Source organism: Canis lupus, chromosome 3, assembly GCF_011100685.1.
Source record: "Canis lupus familiaris isolate Mischka breed German Shepherd chromosome 3, alternate assembly UU_Cfam_GSD_1.0, whole genome shotgun sequence".
In the NCBI taxonomy this organism is placed as follows: domain Eukaryota; kingdom Metazoa; phylum Chordata; class Mammalia; order Carnivora; family Canidae; genus Canis; species Canis lupus.
In genome coordinates this window covers 36011817-36032120 of record NC_049224.1, presented here as the reverse complement: position 1 = coordinate 36032120, position 20304 = coordinate 36011817, and the positions used below count along the sequence as shown (strand labels likewise).

The 20304-nt window shown below is 54.1% G+C and overlaps 6 non-coding genes and 1 pseudogene across 6 annotated transcripts; all 7 read left to right on the top strand.

The window, feature by feature from the left end:
• The first annotated feature begins 707 nt into the window (after positions 1 to 707).
• On the top strand, positions 708 to 802 carry LOC119876164. The gene has a single exon (XR_005357451.1). It is a non-coding gene; the product is annotated as a small nucleolar RNA SNORD116 (small nucleolar RNA).
• A 3025-nt stretch (positions 803 to 3827) lies between these two features.
• LOC119872896 lies at positions 3828 to 3922 on the top strand. The gene has a single exon (XR_005357450.1). It is a non-coding gene; the product is annotated as a small nucleolar RNA SNORD116 (small nucleolar RNA).
• Positions 3923 to 6940: 3018 nt separating this feature from the next.
• Positions 6941 to 7035, top strand: LOC119871339. Its single transcript, XR_005357457.1, has one exon. It is a non-coding gene; the product is annotated as a small nucleolar RNA SNORD116 (small nucleolar RNA).
• Positions 7036 to 9154: 2119 nt separating this feature from the next.
• Positions 9155 to 9244, top strand: LOC119871351 (annotated as a pseudogene).
• A 2959-nt stretch (positions 9245 to 12203) lies between these two features.
• LOC119871349 lies at positions 12204 to 12298 on the top strand. The gene has a single exon (XR_005357459.1). It is a non-coding gene; the product is annotated as a small nucleolar RNA SNORD116 (small nucleolar RNA).
• A 2958-nt stretch (positions 12299 to 15256) lies between these two features.
• On the top strand, positions 15257 to 15351 carry LOC119871352. The gene has a single exon (XR_005357461.1). It is a non-coding gene; the product is annotated as a small nucleolar RNA SNORD116 (small nucleolar RNA).
• Positions 15352 to 18207: 2856 nt separating this feature from the next.
• On the top strand, positions 18208 to 18301 carry LOC119871353. The gene has a single exon (XR_005357462.1). It is a non-coding gene; the product is annotated as a small nucleolar RNA SNORD116 (small nucleolar RNA).
• The last annotated feature ends 2003 nt before the right edge of the window (positions 18302 to 20304 follow it).

Here is a 20304-nt window from a genome sequence, read left to right as displayed (position 1 = left end):
ACACACTCAAACACACCCACAGAGGGCCCCACAGAAACAGACGCATGCACATCCCCACTCATGGCGTGTGGTCTTACCAGAAACATTGTCATATTCTAACAAGGAAATTCCTAGACACACATGAGACAGAGGCACATCCCCTTGTGTGGGATGACGTGGGCCCGTTCCATCTCACTGATGAGCAGCTAGCCCTGTGGGACAGAGGGACAGCACAGGGAGATGCAAAGCTTCCCCCACGGAACCGTTTGGATCGCTCAGGCCACCTGAGCGCCTGGGTGGGTACGTCACACATTCGCCTGATTTCTCCACACCTCCTCAGGTGCTGAGGCCTAGCTAGGCTTCCTGTTGACATGGAGAAGAAGACCTTCCTTTGCTTTCCATTGTGGTGTGGAGAGATGCTGGCGGGCCCTGTGGAAGAAGAGTGGTCCAGGACGGGGAACCTGCGCACGGATCACCAGAGGTAAGCTTTTGTTGTCTCAAAGTGTACTGATGGCACTAGAAGGTCCTGAGATGGCCTGCGGACCTGCCAGCCGGCTTGTGCTCCTGGCCATGGACGTTGGCTCTCCAAGAAGATTGCCTTTGCCTCTTGCTCAGGGGCATAGCTGTGGATGGTGTCCAGGGTACTGGAGGGTGCTGAGGCCACGGGGAGACCCTATGAGCTGTTCAGCCTGCGTAGTTCAATATACCAGGAGGCCGAGAAAGTGCTTGGATCGATGATGACTCCCTCAATCTGCATTCCTTGGAAAAGCTGAACAAAATGAGTGAGAACTCCCTGCCGTCGTTCTCATCGCAACTGAGGTCCAGCACGTTGTCTCCCCCAGGGAAGGAAGGAGTGAGGGACAGCTTCGTCGTGCCACACGCTAGCAACCGCCACCACCACCACCACCACCACCACCACCACCACCAGCAACACCACCACCACCATCTCCACCCAAGGGCCCTGGGATCAGAGTGCCTGGCGGAGGGCTGAGGGCCTAGAAACCGTGTGCTCTCCTTGGGTGGGAGTCCTCGACTTGGTGGTCCTCCATGACATGTCTGGGCTTTGGTGGCGTCTCAGACAGCCAGCAGCCAAGTGATAGGAGTTGCGTTAGGCGGCTTTGGCAGGGTCTTGAGAGCATCTATGTCAGAGTACATCGGCCAGGCCAAAGATTGAGCCAGTTCTCCTGCTGGTGTGTGGTGCCCCCCTTTCAGGGCCAGGTGCCGCCGGAGTACAGGTGGACTGCGGACCGGGCAAGGAGCAATCTCTGTCCCAGGCCTCTGTCCCACGTTCTCAGCTGAGCACTGAACAGGGTTGCGGGAGGACAGGAAAGACACCAGATGGGTTCGGTGCATTTGATAGAGCCGTAATTCATCTGAGGCCAATCAAGGACAGAGACACACAACTCGCACGCGCACACGAATACACTTACAAACATACAGAAGGACACACACAGTCACACACACGCTCACACACTCATAGTCGCATGCACAGGCATGCAAACACAAACACACACACACACACACACACACACACACACACACAACAAACACACCAGGAAGTCCAGGAGAGCTCATGGTGTACGTTCAGGGCAGGAGTGTAGAAGCTTTGCTGGCCACTGGGAAGAATGGGAATGGCAGGGCCAAGGGCGTCCGGAGGAAACGTGCGTGCGGGCAGGGCAGCTGACGGCCTCCCTACCCCTGGATGGTGTTACGAAAACCAACGGGTCAGAGCTTCGTGGGCTGTTTGCGGCCCCACCACCTTCCCCCATGGGCTGCGATTTACGGCCTTACGGGGCCGCCTGCCGATGGTGCCGAGGGCTCTGTCCGACCCACCCCTGGCCACGACTTTCCCAAAGAAGGGCTCTCCTGGGTGTCTACCCTGTGCCTGTGATAGCCTTGCCGGCCATTGCCACCCTGGTTGTCCCTCCCTTTGCCAGCTGGCCTTGCATACTTGGCCGTGCAGACCTTGTTTCCTGGCCTGCCGGGCTCCTGCGTGAAGGCATCCACCCAGGGCAGCCCTTGGTCAGCATCCGGAGTGGCTCCTTCCTGCTCCGTGGGCACAAGACGTCTGTGGGCTAGGCTGCAGACTGTGCAGGACAGACCACAGGGACCCGATCGTAGTCAGGTGGAGCCTCGTGTCAAGGCTGTAGGGCTTGGCCCTTGTCCTCCTCTTCATGGGAAGGCACTGGTTCTCCTTTGTATGTGCCTCTCACCTATAGTAATGTGGCCATGCCTCTGCACCAGAGTCTAAACACCACCTGTGTTTAGCCTGTCTCTGCCAATGGACAGGCCCTACCTTGAGTCCCACAGTATAGACGCCTGTGAAGACCATGCCACGTGTTGCTGTTCTTGCTGAGGATCCCAGCCCCTGACGTGGGAGTCCCGTTCGAGGGCAGAGGTGACCTTCCCTGCAGTGATGAGGACTCAGGACATGGACCCGGATGTGGCAGCCTGACTAATGGCAGGTGTTCCCCAGAGGCCGAGCCCGTGAGGCACAATGGCCGTTGACATGCCAGGTCCCTTGTCAGTAGCGCTCCCCCGCTTCAGGCGGCTGTTGTTTGGCTTTCAGTGTGGCATGGGCACCACTTGCCTAGGGCTGTTCTGCCCACACGCCAAGAGCCAAATTGTCATGTGCGTGGGACCAGTCACCTGTCCGACCTTCGTGTGGCCACCTCTTCTCATAGGGCTTCGTGAAGGCCTGAGGCGTGCATCCATTCATTATCTGAGGCCCGCTGCCCTCACAGGGCTCATTGCCTTTCCCCATGGTCGCTGAGGTTTCATGCTGCGCCCGGTAACGGCACAGCTAATGGGGCAACGTAATCCACATCGACATCGCTTCGAAGGTGGAAAGTGGGTATTTGGAGGAGAGTCCTTGTGCTGCGCTTTGCCAGAGGGCTTCGGACACGTGGTGTCTCAGGGCTTTGCAACGTCCCCTGAGGTCAGTCACGTCATCTCATGCTATTACGTGCCAGCGTCTGAGGCCATGGATCCCCGGATTGCCCATGTACTTTGCGCTGATGAACTCTAAACGTTAGCTCCTGAGCCACGGATGGCCAGCCTGCCAGCCTGCCAGCCTGCCCTGCACACGCACACATGTGCACACCTGCTTGCTGGTAAACCCATAGAATCACACTGATGCACACACACTCAAACACACCCACAGAGGGCCCCACAGAAACAGACGCATGCACATCCCCACTCATGGCGTGTGGTCTTACCAGAAACATTGTCATATTCTAACAAGGAAATTCCTAGACACACATGAGACAGAGGCACATCCCCTTGTGTGGGATGACGTGGGCCCGTTCCATCTCACTGATGAGCAGCTAGCCCTGTGGGACAGAGGGACAGCACAGGGAGATGCAAAGCTTCCCCCACGGAACCGTTTGGATCGCTCAGGCCACCTGAGCGCCTGGGTGGGTACGTCACACATTCGCCTGATTTCTCCACACCTCCTCAGGTGCTGAGGCCTAGCTAGGCTTCCTGTTGACATGGAGAAGACGACCTTCCTTTGTTTTCCATGGTGGTGTGGAGAGATGCTGGCGGGCCCTGTGGAAGAAGAGTGGTCCAGGACGGGGAACCTGCGCACGGATCACCAGAGGTAAGCTTTTGTTGTCTCAAAGTGTACTGATGGCACTAGAAGGTCCTGAGATGGCCTGCGGACCTGCCAGCCGGCTTGTGCTCCTGGCCATGGACGTTGGCTCTCCAAGAAGATTGCCTTTGCCTCTTGCTCAGGGGCATAGCTGTGGATGGTGTCCAGGGTACTGGAGGGTGCTGAGGCCACGGGGAGACCCTATGAGCTGTTCAGCCTGCGTAGTTCAATATACCAGGAGGCCGAGAAAGTGCTTGGATCGATGATGACTCCCTCAATCTGCATTCCTTGGAAAAGCTGAACAAAATGAGTGAGAACTCCCTGCCGTCGTTCTCATCGCAACTGAGGTCCAGCACGTTGTCTCCCCCAGGGAAGGAAGGAGTGAGGGACAGCTTCGTCGTGCCACACGCTAGCAACCGCCACCACCACCACCACCACCACCACCACCACCAGCAACACCACCACCACCATCTCCACCCAAGGGCCCTGGGATCAGAGTGCCTGGCGGAGGGCTGAGGGCCTAGAAACCGTGTGCTCTCCTTGGGTGGGAGTCCTCGACTTGGTGGTCCTCCATGACATGTCTGGGCTTTGGTGGCGTCTCAGACAGCCAGCAGCCAAGTGATAGGAGTTGCGTTAGGCGGCTTTGGCAGGGTCTTGAGAGCATCTATGTCAGAGTACATCGGCCAGGCCAAAGATTGAGCCAGTTCTCCTGCTGGTGTGTGGTGCCCCCCTTTCAGGGCCAGGTGCCGCCGGAGTACAGGTGGACTGCGGACCGGGCAAGGAGCAATCTCTGTCCCAGGCCTCTGTCCCACGTTCTCAGCTGAGCGCTGAACAGGGTTGCGGGAGGACAGGAAAGACACCAGATGGGTTCGGTGCATTTGATAGAGCCGTAATTCATCTGAGGCCAGACAAGGACAGAGACACACAACTCGTACGCGCACACAAATACACATACAAACATACAGAAGGACACACACAGTCACACACACGCTCACACACTCATAGTCGCATGCACAGGCATGCAAACACAAACACACACACACACACACACACACACACACACAACAAACACACCAGGAAGTCCAGGAGAGCTCATGGTGTACGTTCAGGGCAGGAGTGTAGAAGCTTTGCTGGCCACTGGGAAGAATGGGAATGGCAGGGCCAAGGGCGTCCGGAGGAAACGTGCGTGCGGGCAGGGCAGCTGACGGCCTCCCTACCCCTGGATGGTGTTACGAAAACCAACGGGTCAGAGCTTCGTGGGCTGTTTGCGGCCCCACCACCTTCCCCCATGGGCTGCGATTTACGGCCTTACGGGGCCGCCTGCCGATGGTGCCGAGGGCTCTGTCCGACCCACCCCTGGCCACGACTTTCCCAAAGAAGGGCTCTCCTGGGTGTCTACCCTGTGCCTGTGATAGCCTTGCCGGCCATTGCCACCCTGGTTGTCCCTCCCTTTGCCAGCTGGCCTTGCATACTTGGCCGTGCAGACCTTGTTTCCTGGCCTGCCGGGCTCCTGCGTGAAGGCATCCACCCAGGGCAGCCCTTGGTCAGCATCCGGAGTGGCTCCTTCCTGCTCCGTGGGCACAAGACGTCTGTGGGCTAGGCTGCAGACTGTGCAGGACAGACCACAGGGACCCGATCGTAGTCAGGTGGAGCCTCGTGTCAAGGCTGTAGGGCTTGGCCCTTGTCCTCCTCTTCATGGGAAGGCACTGGTTCTCCTTTGTATGTGCCTCTCACCTATAGTAATGTGGCCATGCCTCTGCACCAGAGTCTAAACACCACCTGTGTTTAGCCTGTCTCTGCCAATGGACAGGCCCTACCTTGAGTCCCACAGTATAGACGCCTGTGAAGACCATGCCACGTGTTGCTGTTCTTGCTGAGGATCCCAGCCCCTGACGTGGGAGTCCCGTTCGAGGGCAGAGGTGACCTTCCCTGCAGTGATGAGGACTCAGGACATGGACCCGGATGTGGCAGCCTGACTAATGGCAGGTGTTCCCCAGAGGCCGAGCCCGTGAGGCACAATGGCCGTTGACATGCCAGGTCCCTTGTCAGTAGCGCTCCCCCGCTTCAGGCGGCTGTTGTTTGGCTTTCAGTGTGGCATGGGCACCACTTGCCTAGGGCTGTTCTGCCCACACGCCAAGAGCCAAATTGTCATGTGCGTGGGACCAGTCACCTGTCCGACCTTCGTGTGGCCACCTCTTCTCATAGGGCTTCGTGAAGGCCTGAGGCGTGCATCCATTCATTATCTGAGGCCCGCTGCCCTCACAGGGCTCATTGCCTTTCCCCATGGTCGCTGAGGTTTCATGCTGCGCCCGGTAACGGCACAGCTAATGGGGCAACGTAATCCACATCGACATCGCTTCGAAGGTGGAAAGTGGGTATTTGGAGGAGAGTCCTTGTGCTGCGCTTTGCCAGAGGGCTTCGGACACGTGGTGTCTCAGGGCTTTGCAACGTCCCCTGAGGTCAGTCACGTCATCTCATGCTATTACGTGCCAGCGTCTGAGGCCATGGATCCCCGGATTGCCCATGTACTTTGCGCTGATGAACTCTAAACGTTAGCTCCTGAGCCACGGATGGCCAGCCTGCCAGCCTGCCAGCCTGCCCTGCACACGCACACATGTGCACACCTGCTTGCTGGTAAACCCATAGAATCACACTGATGCACACACACTCAAACACACCCACAGAGGGCCCCACAGAAACAGACGCATGCACATCCCCACTCATGGCGTGTGGTCTTACCAGAAACATTGTCATATTCTAACAAGGAAATTCCTAGACACACATGAGACAGAGGCACATCCCCTTGTGTGGGATGACGTGGGCCCGTTCCATCTCACTGATGAGCAGCTAGCCCTGTGGGACAGAGGGACAGCACAGGGAGATGCAAAGCTTCCCCCACGGAACCGTTTGGATCGCTCAGGCCACCTGAGCGCCTGGGTGGGTACGTCACACATTCGCCTGATTTCTCCACACCTCCTCAGGTGCTGAGGCCTAGCTAGGCTTCCTGTTGACATGGAGAAGACGACCTTCCTTTGTTTTCCATGGTGGTGTGGAGAGATGCTGGCGGGCCCTGTGGAAGAAGAGTGGTCCAGGACGGGGAACCTGCGCACGGATCACCAGAGGTAAGCTTTTGTTGTCTCAAAGTGTACTGATGGCACTAGAAGGTCCTGAGATGGCCTGCGGACCTGCCAGCTGGCTTGTGCTCCTGGACATGGACGTTGGCTCTCCAAGGAGATTGCTTTTGCCTCTTGCTCAGGGGCATAGCTGTGGATGGTGTCCAGGGTACTGGAGGGTGCTGAGGCCACGGGGAGACCCTATGAGCTGTTCAGCCTGCGTAGTTCAATATACCAGGAGGCCGAGAAAGTGCTTGGATTGATGATCACTCCCTCAATCTGCATTCCTTGGAAAAGCTGAACAAAATGAGTGAGAACTCCTTACCGTCTTTCTCATCACAACTGAGGTCCAGCACGTTGTCTCCCCCAGGGAAAGTAGGAGGTAGGGACAGCTTCTCTTTGTTCCTGCCACATGCTCAAAAGCACCACCACCAACACCTCCATCTCCACCCAAGGGCCTTGGCGTCAGAGAGCCTGGTGTAGGGCTGAAGGCCCAGATAACATATGCTCTCCTTGGTGGGAGTCATTGGCTTCATGTTTCTCCGTGGCATGGCTGGGCTTTGGCGGCATCTCAGATAGCCAGCTGCCAAGCAGTAGGAGTTGCATTAGATGTCATTGGCAGGGCCTCGAAAGTGTCTGTGCCAGAGCACATAAGCCAGTCTGATGATTGAGCCAGAGATTCTGGCGTTGTGTGCAGTTCCCCCCTTTCAGGGTCACGCGTCATGGGGTTACAGGTGGACTATCGTCCAGGCAAGCAGCTATCTTTGCCCAAGGCCTCTGTCCCAAGTTTTCAATGAGAGCTGAATATGGTTGGGGGGAGATAGGAGAGCACCAAGAGGGACCGATGCGTTTGACTGCACCTGAACCCATGTGAGCCCAGACCAGGACAGACACACACAGTCTCACACGCACACATCAACACCCACATACACACTCATACACAAACACAGATGCACGTACACACAGACGCACCCACCACACATGCAAGGAGATGCCGCAGAGCTCGTGGTGTATATTCAAGGCAGGAGTGTCAACACTCTGCTGTCCACTGGGATCAATGGGAATTGTAGGGCCCAGGCTGTCCACCGGACAGGTTGGTGCGGGCAGCCAGTGGCCTCTCTAAATTTGGATGGTGTTGCAAAAACCAACAGGTCAGTGCTTTGTAGGCTGTGTGCAGCCCCACCACCTTCCCCCATGGGCTGAGACTTATGGCCTTAATGGGCTGCCTGGCAATCATGCAGAGAGGTCTATGTGACCCACCCCTGACTACTACTTTTCTGAAGAAGTGCTCTCCTGGGTATCTACCCTTTGCCTGTGAGAGGTATGCCAGCCATTGTGACCCTGGTCAGCCCTCACTTCGCCAGTTAGCCTTGCAGACCCTGGCTGTGCAGAACTTGTCTCCTGGGCTGCGGGGCTCCTGTGTAAATGCGTCCAACCAGGGAGGCCCTTGATTCAGCATCCGCGGTGACTCCTTGCTCTGAGGGCACAAGTCTTCTCTGGGGTAGCCTGCACACCATGCAGGACAGGCCACAGGGACCCTGATAGCAGTCAGGCCCAGCCCCGTGTTTTGGCCTTGGAGATTAGCCTACGTCTTCCTCTTCATAGGAAGGGCACTGGTCGTCCTTTATTTGTGCCTCTCACCTGCAGTACTGTGGCCATGTTCCCCAGCTGCCCAGCCAGCCTGCCTGCCCTGCACATGCACACACACACACACAAACTCCTGCTAACAAACCCATAGAGTTATACTGACGCACACACAATGCAACTCCCACACAGGGGGACCCTCATACACAGACACGCACGCCCCCACTCATGGCAGGTACCCTTGCCAGACACACTGTCATGCACCCATAAGGAAATTCCTAGACACACGTGCCCCCGTAAGGAAATTCCTAGACACACACAGACAGGCACATCCCCTTGTGTGGATTGACATGGGCCCATGGCATCTCACCAATGTGCAATAACCCTGTCAGTCAAAGGGACAGCACAGATAGATATAAAGGTTTCCCACATAACTGTTTGGACCACTCTCACCAGCTGAGCACCTGGGTGCATTTGTGACATAATTGTGTGATTTCTCCTCCATTTCTCAGGTGAGGAGTCCAAGCCATGCTCGCTGTTGACTAAAAAAACAGACCCTCCTTTCTTTGGAGTTGCGGAAGAATGATGGCGCACCTTTGGAAGAAGAGTGGCCCAGGGTGGGGAGCCTGTGCACGGATCGGTATGGGGGTAAGCCTTTCATTGTCTCAAAGTGAGCGAATTGGACTAGAAGATTCTGGGTTGGCCACCGTCCTGCCAGTGGGCAAGGGGCGATGGTTCTCTGAGAGGATTGCCTGTGCCTCTTGCTCAGGGGCGAAGTTTGGAGGGTTTCCAGGGTGCTAGAAGGTGCTGAGGCCACGAGGAGTCCCCTATGAGCCATCCAGCCTGCTTGGTTCGGTTTGCCAGTCGGCCCAGGAAGTGCTCCAATGGATCATGACTCCCTCAATCTGCTTTCCTTGGAAAATTGAACAAAATGAGTGAGAACTCCCTGCCGTCATTCTCATCGCAACTGAGGTCCAGCACGTTGTCTTCCCCAGGGAAGGTAGGAGTGAGGGACAGCTAGCTTTGCCTTGGTCATGCCACATTCTCGCAACCTCCACCACCATCTCCACCCAAGGGCCTTGGGATCAGAGAGCCTCATGGACGGCTGAGGGCCCAAAAGGCGTGTGCCCTCCTTGGATGGAAGTCCTCAGCTTAGTAGTCCCCCGAGGCATATCCAGGCTTTGAAGGCATCTCAGACAACCAGGAGCCAAGCAGTAGGAGTCGCATTGGGCGATGTTGGTGCAGCCTCAAGAGGCTCTGTGTCACAGCAAATCAGCCAGACTGATGATTGATCCAGAGATCCTGGCAGTGTGAGCTGTGCAACTCCTTCAGGGCCAGGCACCATGGGTTTGGAGGAGGACTCTCATACGGGCAAGTGGGAATCTTTGCCCAAGGCCTCTGTTCCAGGTCATCAGGTAAAAGCTGCACAGGGTTGAGGGAATACAGGAAAGACACCAGGTAGGGCCAATGCACTTGACAGTGCCTGAATGTGTCTCAGGCCAGAGAAGCACACATACCCACACACACAGTCTCCCACACACATGAACACACACACACATACACAGACAAATACACGCACAGACACACATAAAGATGCAGACACAGGCACACGCACACACACACACACACACACACAGACATGCACACACCACACATGCAAGTAGGACCTGCAGAGCTCGTGGTGTTTGCTCAGGGCAAAGTGTAGATGCTCTGCTGTCCACTCGGATGGATGGGAATGGCAGGGCCTCTGGAGTCCACAGGATGGGTGTGTGCGTGTAGCTGGCAGGCTCCCTACACTCAGTGGTTTTGCAACACCAACGGGTCAGTGCTTTGTGGGCTGTGGGAGGTCTCACCGCATTCCCACATGAGCTTCTACTTATTACCCTATGGGGCCTACTTTGGATGTAGCCCAGGACTCTGCCCAACATGCCCCTGGCCACTACCTTCCCAAAGAAGGGCTCTCCTGGGCATTTTCCATGTGCCTGTGAGAGGTATGCTGGCCATTGCCATCCTGGCCAACCCTCGCTTTGCTGGGTGAACTTGCAGTCCTTGGCAATGCAGACATTTCCTTCTGGGGTTTTGGGTTTCTATGTGAAGGCATCCATCCATGGCAGCCCTTGATTCAGCATCTGGGGTGGCTTCTTCCTGTTCTATGGCCACAAGATTTCTCTGGGCTTGATTCTCAACCATGCTGGACAGGCCCTGGGGATGCTGATAGCAGTCAGGCACAGCCTGACATTCGTAGCCATGGAGCTTGGCCCACGTCTTCCTCTTCATGGGAAGGGGACCGGTCCTCCTTTCTGTGTGCCTATCACCTGCAGTACTTCAGCCATGCCCTTGCTCCAGAACCACTATGTTGCGCCTATCTCTTCCAATGAAATGGGCCCTGGCTTGATTCCCAAAATGTGGCTTCCTGTGAAGAGCACACTGCATGTTGCTGTCCTCACTGAGGATTCCAGCCCCCGACACGGGAGTCCCGTTCCAGGGCAGTGGTAAGAGACTTCCCCTGCAGCGATGAGGACTCAAGGACATGGACGTGGACATGGCAGCACGAATGATGACACGTGTTCCTGGAGGCCATATTCATGAAGCACAATGGCCTTAGGCATGCCAATGTCCTTGGCTGTAGCACACCGCGGTTTCCGTCAGCTGTTGCTACTTGCTCTCGTTGGGTCATGGGCACTGCTTGCCTAAGGCTGTTCTGACCACATACGAAGAGTCGTATTGTCGAGTCGTATTGTCAAGTGCGTGGGACGAGTCACCTGTCCAACCTTTGTATTGCTCCCTTGGCTCTCTAGGGCTTCTGGAGGCCTGAGGCGTGCAGCCATCCCCCCTGGGCTCCCAGCCTGCATCAGGACTCATTGCCTTGATCCGTTTTCACTGAGATTTCATGCTGGGCCCCGACACCAAGACAACTAACGAGGTGACGTAGTCCACAACAATGTCGCTTTGACGGTTGGAAGTGGGCTTTTTTGAGGAGAGTCATTGTGCTCTGCGTTGCCAGAGCTTTGGACATGTAGTGTCTGACCACTGCATTCTCCCGTCGGGTAAATCACGTCAATTCATGCTGTTGTGTGGCAGGGTCTGAGGCAACATATCCATGGATGGCCTATGTGGTTTGTGGAGATGAACACCACATGTGAGCACCTCTGCCATGGCTGCCCAGCCTGCCAGCCTGTCCTGCACATGCACACACGTGCACACCTGCTAATAAACTCATAGAGTCACACTGATGCACAATGAAACAGCACAGAGGCCCCTCATACACAGATGCACGTCTGTCCCCATTCATGACACGTGGCCTTGCCAGACACATTGTCATGCATTCACAAGAAAATTCTTAGACACACATGAAACAGAAGCACATCCACATGTGTGGGCTGACATGGGCCCGTGGCATCTCACCGACGAGAAGCTAGCCCTGTGGGACAGAGGGACAGCACAGGCAGATGCAAAGCTTCCCCATGCAACCGTTTGGACCACTCTGGCCAGCTGAGCACCTGAGTGCATTTGTGATGCATTCTTATGTTTTCTCCACCATTCCTCAGGTGAGGAGGGCAAGCCAGGCGCTCCATTGACTCAGAGAAGAAGACCTTCCTTTCCTTGGAGGTGTGGAGGGATGATGTGGGATTTCTGGAAGAAGAGTAGTCCGGGGCGGGGGACCCTGCACACAGATCGCTATACGGGTAAGCCTTTTGTCATCTCAAAGTGAGATGATGGGACTAGAAAGTCCTAGATCTGCCTGTGGCCTGCCAGTTGGCTTGTGCCTCATGGAGAGGGGTGATAGTTCCCCGAGTGGAATGCCCATGCCTTTTGCTCAGGGCTGTAGTTCTGAATGGTCTCCAGCTTGCTGGAGGGTGCTGAGGCCTCGGGTACTACCCTATGACCTGTCCAGCCTGCATGGTTCCATTTGCTAGGCAGCCCAGCAAGTGCTCAGATTGATGATGACTCCCTCAACCTGCATTCCTTGGAAAAGCTGAACAAAATGAGTGAGAACTCCCTACTGTCATTCTCATCAAAACTGAGGTCCAGCATGTTGTCTCTCCCAGGGAAGGTAGGAGTGAGGGACAGCTAGCTTGTCCTTGTTCATGCCACATACTCACAAATATCACCACCACCACCACCACCACCACCATCTGCACCCAAGGGCCTTGGAATCGGAGAGCCTCATGGAGGGCTGAGGGCCCAGAATGCTCTCCTTGAATGGGAGTCCTCAGCTTGGTAGTCTTCTGAGGCATGTCCAGGCTTTGAAGGCGTCTCAGATAACTGGCAGCCAAGCAGTAGGAGTCACATTGGGCGATGTTGGCATGGCCTGGAGAGGTTCCATGCTGGAGCAAGTTGGCCAGACTGATAATTGAGCCAGAGCTCCTGGCAGTGTGTGCGGTACCCCCTTTCAGGGCCAGGCACCGTGGGTTTCCAGGTGGACCCCCACCCTGGGCAAGTGGCAATCTTTGCCCGAGGCCTCTATCCAAGGTTGTAGCTGACAGCTTCGCAGGCCTGGGGGAAGACAGGAGAGGCACCAGCTAGGGCTAATGCACTTGACAGTGCCTGAATGTGTTTCAGGGCAGAGAAGCACACATTCACAACACACACACGCACACTTATGCACAGACTTGCACACACATGGAGACACACACAAACGCATATGCAGTCACATACACCCCCCCACACACACACACAGTCACAGATGCAGACATAGGCATGCACACACACACACAAACACACCACACGTACAAGGAGTTCCAGCAGAGCTCATGGTATACACTCACATCAGGAGTATAGACGCTCTGCTGGCCCCTGGGATGGATGGGAATGGTAGGGCCTGGGGAGTCCACAGTACGAGTCGATAGAACAGCCAATAGTCTCCCTACACTTGGGTGGTGTTCCAACACCAACCAGTCAGTGCTTGGTGAGCTGTGTTTGGCCCCACCGCCTGCCCACATGGACTATGACTTATGGCCCTTAGGGGCTGCCTTCAATGGTGCCGAGGGCTCTCTCCAATGTGCCCCTGCCTACTACTCTCCCAAAGAAGTACTCTCCTGGGCATCTACCCTGTGTCTTTTAGAGGTGTTCCCACCATCGCTACCCTGGTTGGCCCTAGCTTCACCCACTGGCCTCGTGGAACCTGGCTGTTCGGACCTTGCCTCCTAGGGCATGGGGCTCCTGTGTGAAGGCATATACCCAGGACAGCCCTTGATTCAGTGTCTGGGGTGGCTCCTTCCTGTTTTGTGGGCAAAAGTCTTCTCTGCGCTAGCCTGAAGACCATGCAGGACAGGCCACAGGGACCCTGATAGCAGTCAGGTGCAGCCCCATGTCGTGTCCGTGGAGCTTGGCCCATGTCCCCCTCTCCTGTGAAAGGGCACTGGTCCTCCTTTGTGCGTGCCTCTCTCCTTCGTGACTGAGGCCATGCCCCTGTGCCAGGGCCACTATGTTGCGCCTGTGTCTGCCAATGGACGGGCCCTGCCTTGACCCCACAATGTGGATGCCTGTGAAGAACATACTGCATGTTGCTGTCCTCACTGAGGATCCCTGTCCCTGATGCAGGAGTCCCTTTTGAGGGCAGTGGTGAGATATTTTCCCTGCAGTGATGAGGACTCAACAAGGTGGACATGTAGAGGGCGTCTGATTGATGGCACCTGTTCCTGGAGGCCGTGCCCACTAAGCACAATAGCCAGGGACATTCCAGGTCCTTTGGCAGTAGTGCACCCTGAATTCCGTCGACTATTGCACTGGCTCTAGGTGGGGCATGGGAACCACTTGCCTAGGTCTGTTTTGCTTGCACCCCAAGAGCCATGTTGTCGAGTGAGCGGGATGGGTCACCTGGCCGACCTTCGCATAGCTACCTCACATCAGTAGACTTTGTGGAGGCCTGAGGCATGCAGCCAGCCCTGGAGGCCTAACAGCCTGCACCATGGTCATTGGTTTGCCCCATGATTACTGCGATTTCATGCTGCATCTGACCCCAACGGATTGACCTAGTCCACAACAACATCGCTTCGACAGTTGAAAGTGGATTTTTGGAGGAGAGTTGTTTTCCTGTGCGTTGCCAGAGGGCTTTGGACACGTGGTGTCTCAGGCCATTGTAACCTCCCCCCAGGGTCAATTGTGTCATTTCGTGCCATTGCATGGCAGGGTCTGAGGCCATGGATCCTTGTATGGGCTATGTGCTTTGTGGAGGTGAACTCCATACGTGAGCACCTGTGCCACGGCCACCCAGCCTGCCAGCCTACCCTGCACACGCACACATGCTCACACCTGCTAATAAACCCAAGAATCACACTGAAGCACACAGACTCTAACCCACCCACAGAGGGTCCCTCATACACAGGCACACACACACCCCACTCATGGAACATGGCCTTACCAGACACATTACCATGCACTCACACAGAAATTCCTAGACACACATGAGACAGGCATATCCCCATGCCTGGACTTACCATGGACAATGGCATCTCACCCATGTGCAGCTAGCCCTTTGGGATAGAGGGACAGCACAGGCAGATGCAAGGCATCCCCACGGAACTATTTGGAACGCTCTGGCCAGCTGAACACCTGGGTGCGTTTGTGATACCTTCGTGTGTTTTCTCCACCCTTCCACAGGTGCGGAGGCCAAGCCAGGCTTGCTGTCCGCCCAGAGAAGAAATCCTTCCTTTCCTTGCAGGTGCAATGGGTTATGGCAGGACCTATGGAAGATGATTGGTCTAGGGCGGGGAGCCTATGCATGGATGGCTATGCAGGTAAGCCTTTCGTTGCCTCAAATTGAGCAAATGGGCCTAGAAGGTCCTGGGCCAGTCTGCAGGCCTGCCACTTAGCTTGTGCCTCGTAGTGAGGGGCAATGGCTCCCTAAGAGGATTGCCTGTGACTCTTGCTCAGGGGCATAGCTCTGGATAGTCTCCAGGGTACTGGGGGATGCTGAGGCCACGGGGAATCCCCATGAGCCATCCAGCCTGCATGTTCAATTTGCCAGGCATTCCAGAAAGTGCTCAGATCGATGACGACTCCCTCAATCTGCATTTCTTGGAAAAGTTGAACAAAATGAGTGAGAACTCCCTACCGTCGTTCTGATCAAAACTGAAGTCCATACATTGTCTTCCCCAGGGAAGGTAGGAGTAGGGGACAGCTTCACCTTGGCCGTGCCTTTCACTCAACCACCACCAGCACCAGCACCACCACTTAAGGGCCTTGGGATCGGAGAGTCTCAGGGAATCCTGAGGGCCCAGGAGGTGTGTGCCCTCCTTGGGTGGGAGTCCACAGCATGGAGTCCATGGCATTGCTGGGCTTTGGCGGTGTGTTGGACAGCCAGTAGCCAAGAGGTAGGAGTCACATTGAGCATTGTTGGCACAGCCTTGAGAGCGTCTGTCCAGAGGAAGTCGGCAAGGCCAATGATTGAGGTAGATCTCCTGGCGGTATATGTGGAGCCACACTTTCAGGGCCGGGTGCTGTGTATTTGGAGATGGGCCTCCGATGGGCAAGCAGCGATATTTGCCCGCGTCCTCTGTCCCAGGTTTGACAATTGAGTGCTGCATAGGGATGCAGGAAGATGCCAAAAGCACCAGAAAGGACCACTGCCCTTGACAGCACCTGAATGTCTCTTAGGCCAGAGAGGCACACATACAAACACACACACATACACATACAGACACGCACACACCGCACATGCATGGTGATCTGGCAGAGCTCGTCCTACATGCTCAGGCCAGGAGTGTCAATGCTCTGCTGGCCAATGGCCTGCATGGGAATGGCAGGGCCTGGGGAGGACTGTAGGACCGGTGGTGCAGGCACTCAGAAGCCTCCATATACTTGGGTGGTGTTGTGACACTAACAGGTCAGTGCTTGGTGAGTGTTGTGAGGCCCTACTACCTACCCACCAGGGTGCGACTTATTGGCCCGAAGGGGACACGTGGGGATGGTGCCAAGGGCTCTGTCTGATGTGCCCCTAGCCACTACTTTCCCGAAGAAGGGCTCTCCCAGGTGTCTCCCCTGAGTCTGTGAGATGTATGCTGGCCATCCACCCTGGCCGGCTCTCACTTTGTCAGGTGGCCTTGCGGACCCTGGCCGTGGGGATCATGACTCCTGGAGCACAGGGCTCCTGTGTGAAGACTTCCAGCATGGGCGACCCTTGATTCAATGCCTGCGGTGGCACCTTCCTGTTTTGTGGGCACAAGACTTCTCTGGGCTAGCCTGTAGGCTGTGTGGGTAAGGCTCTGGTCCCCGATAGCAGTCAGGCACAGCCCTGTGTTGTGGCCATGGAGCTTGGCTCATGTCTTGCTCTCCTTGGGAAGGGCACTGGTCCTCCTTTGTGTATGCCACTCTCCTATGGGACTGTGGCCATGCCCCTATGTCAGAGCCACTGTGTTGTGCCTGTAACTCTGACAACAGGCCCTGTCTTGGGTCCCACAATGTGGATGCCTGTGACGAGCACACCACGTGTGGCTGTCCTCGCTGAGGATCCCAGTCCCCCTTTCGAGGGCAGCAGTGCGAGACTTTCCCTACAGTGATGAGGATTCAAGGACATGGACGTGGGCGAGGTAGCCCAAGTGATGGCATGTGTCCTGGAGGCTATGCCCATGAAGCACGCTGGCCATGGACACACCAGTTTCCTTGGCAGTAGCATGTCCTGCATTCCATTGGCTGTTTTACTGGCTCTCAGCAGGTCATGGGCACCGCTTGTTTAGGGCTGTTCCACCCACAGTCCAAGGGCCGTATGGTAGAGTGGGCACAACAGGTTGCCTGTCCTCATGGCGTCACCTCAGGCCTGTCTTCATGTGGTCACCTTGCCTCAATAGGGCTTTGTGGAGGCCTGGGGCCTCTAGCCAGCGCCCAAGGGCTGCCAGGCCTGCATGGGGGCTCCTTGCCTTGCCCTGTGGTTGCTGCGGTTTTGGGCAGCTCTCTGGCCCCTGGTCATCTAGCGAGGCACCTAGTCCACATCGACGTTACTTCAGTGGTCCTAAGTGGGTTTGTAGAGAAGAATCCGTGCGCTGTGCATTGCCAGAGGGCTTTGGATATGTAGTGTCTCAGGCCTTTGCAGCCTCCCTCAGGGACAAACGCATCATCTCATGCTTTTGCATGGCAGGGCGTGAGGCCAGGGTTCCACATACGGGCTATGCGCTTTTAAGTGATGACTTCCACATGTGAGCACCTCTGCTTCGGCCAGCTAGTCTGCCAGCCTGTCCTGCACACGCCCGCATGCACACACCTGCTAGTAAACACATAGATAACACTCATGCACACACACCCAAACACACCCATAGAGGGCCCCTCACTCACAGACTCATGCACACCCCCACTCACAGCACGTGGCATTTACCAGGCACATTGCTCATGGAAATTCCTTGACACACATGAAACAGGCACATTCCTGTGTGTGGGCTGACCTGGGCCTGTGGCATTTCACCCATGTGCAGCCAGTCCTGTGCCTGCCAGCACAGGCAGGTGCTAGGCTTCCACATGGATCTGTTCTTTCTGATCTCACCACCTGATCCTCTGGGTATGTTTATCATTTGTGAGTGCAATTTTCCCAAACTTTCAGGTGTTGTGTCATCGCCAGCCTCATTTCGGCTCAGAATAGAAAGCCTTGGAGGAGTGGAGTGAGGTTGGCCTCACCAGGTTAGCTGCCCAGGTTGGGCAGATTCCACATGGATCGGTAAGAAGGTAAACTTCTTTTGTCTTAGAGTGAGCCTTTGGGCAAGGAAATGTTGTGCTTTCCTGAGGGCCTTCTGACTGGTGTGTTATCCTGACATGTAGGGTTTAGCTCCCCAAGATGATATCCTGTTCCTCTTGCTCATAGTCATGTCCTTGGATTGTCTCCCAAGTCTAGAGGTCCCTGTGGTCATGCGTCCTTCCCAGGTTCTCCTTGATGTGGCAGGACAATAGGTCCTCCCAAGGGTGAGCATGTCTGCACAAATGGGCTGTCCCAGCCAGACCCCACAGGTGCTCATATCCATGATGACTCCCACATGTGCGTTCCTTGGAAAGCTGAACATAGTGAATGAGGAATCCTTTACTATTGTCCTCATGGAGGCTGAGGTCTAGCTCAAGATCCCAGCCAGGGAGATACAGAGAGGGACAGTTGCTGAGGTCAGGGTCACCCACAGCCTAGAGGAGGGTACACAGGGCTGGAAATTGGTCCTGAAGCAGAGCTGTTATTTGGGCACAGGGATACCCTGTCCCTGCCCCCAGGGGATGCCCTGGGTGGGGTAGCATGGGTGGCGCAGGGGCACCAGCACACCCTGCAGCCTGTGGAGGGCGAGTGGGACACAGGTCACCTGACTGTCTTCCACTGTTCTTGCTGCCTGTCAGCCTTAGAAATCTTCCTCCCAAGGTTTCTTTCCTTTTCTGCTGTAGGGTATCAAGTGTTGCATGGCTTAGGGAAGTGGTCTTTGCAGAGGACATACATTGTTTCCTCCATATCTTGTCAGTGGTTTGGCTCTGTACTTTGTGTTTTTTTGCTATGTTCTGTGGTCTTCAGGTTTCTGGTATTTTCCTGAGCCTGTTAGCCTTCCTGAGAGCCTTTAGTCATAGGTCCTTTCCTTTCCTCTTATTTCTTCACCCCCCCAAAAAAATTTCATCTTTTCACTCTATTTTCTTCTATACCCACTTTGTTAGAAGTATATGATAAAGGATGCTTTATTTTTGTTTTTTTATGCTACTTATGTTATAATATTTGCTATTTTCCTTCCTCTTCTTTTTCTGTGTATCCTCTATATTACTTGTGATGTATGTTTCTTTCTTTCATGACTCAGACCTGATATTGTCTATTAGAAATAGTGCACATTTCAGTGTTTCAGACTTTTTTTGTGTTTTCATTGTGTATTTCTGCTTCATATAATATTTTTATATGAGTGTGTTTCAAGTTCATTTTATCTTATCATTGATCTACCCCAATTATGTATTGTGAATGATTCAATGGAATTATATATTTTTATAGATTGGTTTTCATCAATCTCTTGGCATTAGAATTTTCCAGTACTTTTCTATATTTCTTTTTTATAAAGGAAGATATTGTGCCCTGCTTGTCATATTAATCGTGCTTTCAAATGGCTCTTGCCCTGTTCCGATGAGCCTAGTCTTTCACTTGATAATGCTCTTGTGCTACCATTTTTGGTCATTGCAATCTTATGGGTTTGTGGCCATATTCTTTTTTCAAGCATAATTCTTTTGAAACATACCTGAGATTGTCTGTCTAAAACATCAAGTTTGTAGTTGGAACAATATATACATTATGAGCTTTTTTGTTTGTTTCCATAGAAGGTAGAGGATTTTATTGAACGTGTATCTCTTATATTTAGCTCATACAACGTTTCACAATTCATGTCCCTGTACTATTAGTCACTAATCTTCAGATATATGATCAACTTCATGTGGATCAGTGCCTCCTACGGTAACAGAATCCTGAATGCTCACTGCCTACCAGGTATCACATTCTGATGGTCCATTTTATATTTGTTGTGGGATAAATGATGACTCCACAAAGGGATCTTGTTGGAACATGGACAGAGTGAATAATGAAAATCACTTCTGTGAGCTGAGATCCAGCCCATAGATCATACTAAGCAAAACTGTGGAGGGGAATTCAGCATGGTCAGCAAATGTTCCCAAAAAAGTATTATGGTAGTGGAAAAATAAAATGCTGGCATATGCTAGAGGAAACAAATTGTAGAAAGGTCTATATAACCAATTATGGGATGATATTACAATTCTCGGCTGCCAATATGTACATATATGTCATAAATAGACCTTGGGAAACCACTCCTTAAGTAATGAGTCCTATGAGAAATGTCTGTGACTACACTTGAGCTATTTAAGTATTTGAGCTACTGGAATTTTCTGAGTGATGATCAGTGTCTTTAGTGTGACTAGATTGTCAAAATACAAAGATATGAAATTTTACTTATCATTTTCTATTAAGTGGAACAATTGTATAGAAATTGAAAAGTAATAGGTGGAAAAATTAGAGAGGGTGACAAAACATGAGAGACTCCTAACTCTGGGAAATTAACAAAGGGTGGTGGAGGAGAAGGTAGGTGGAGGCGT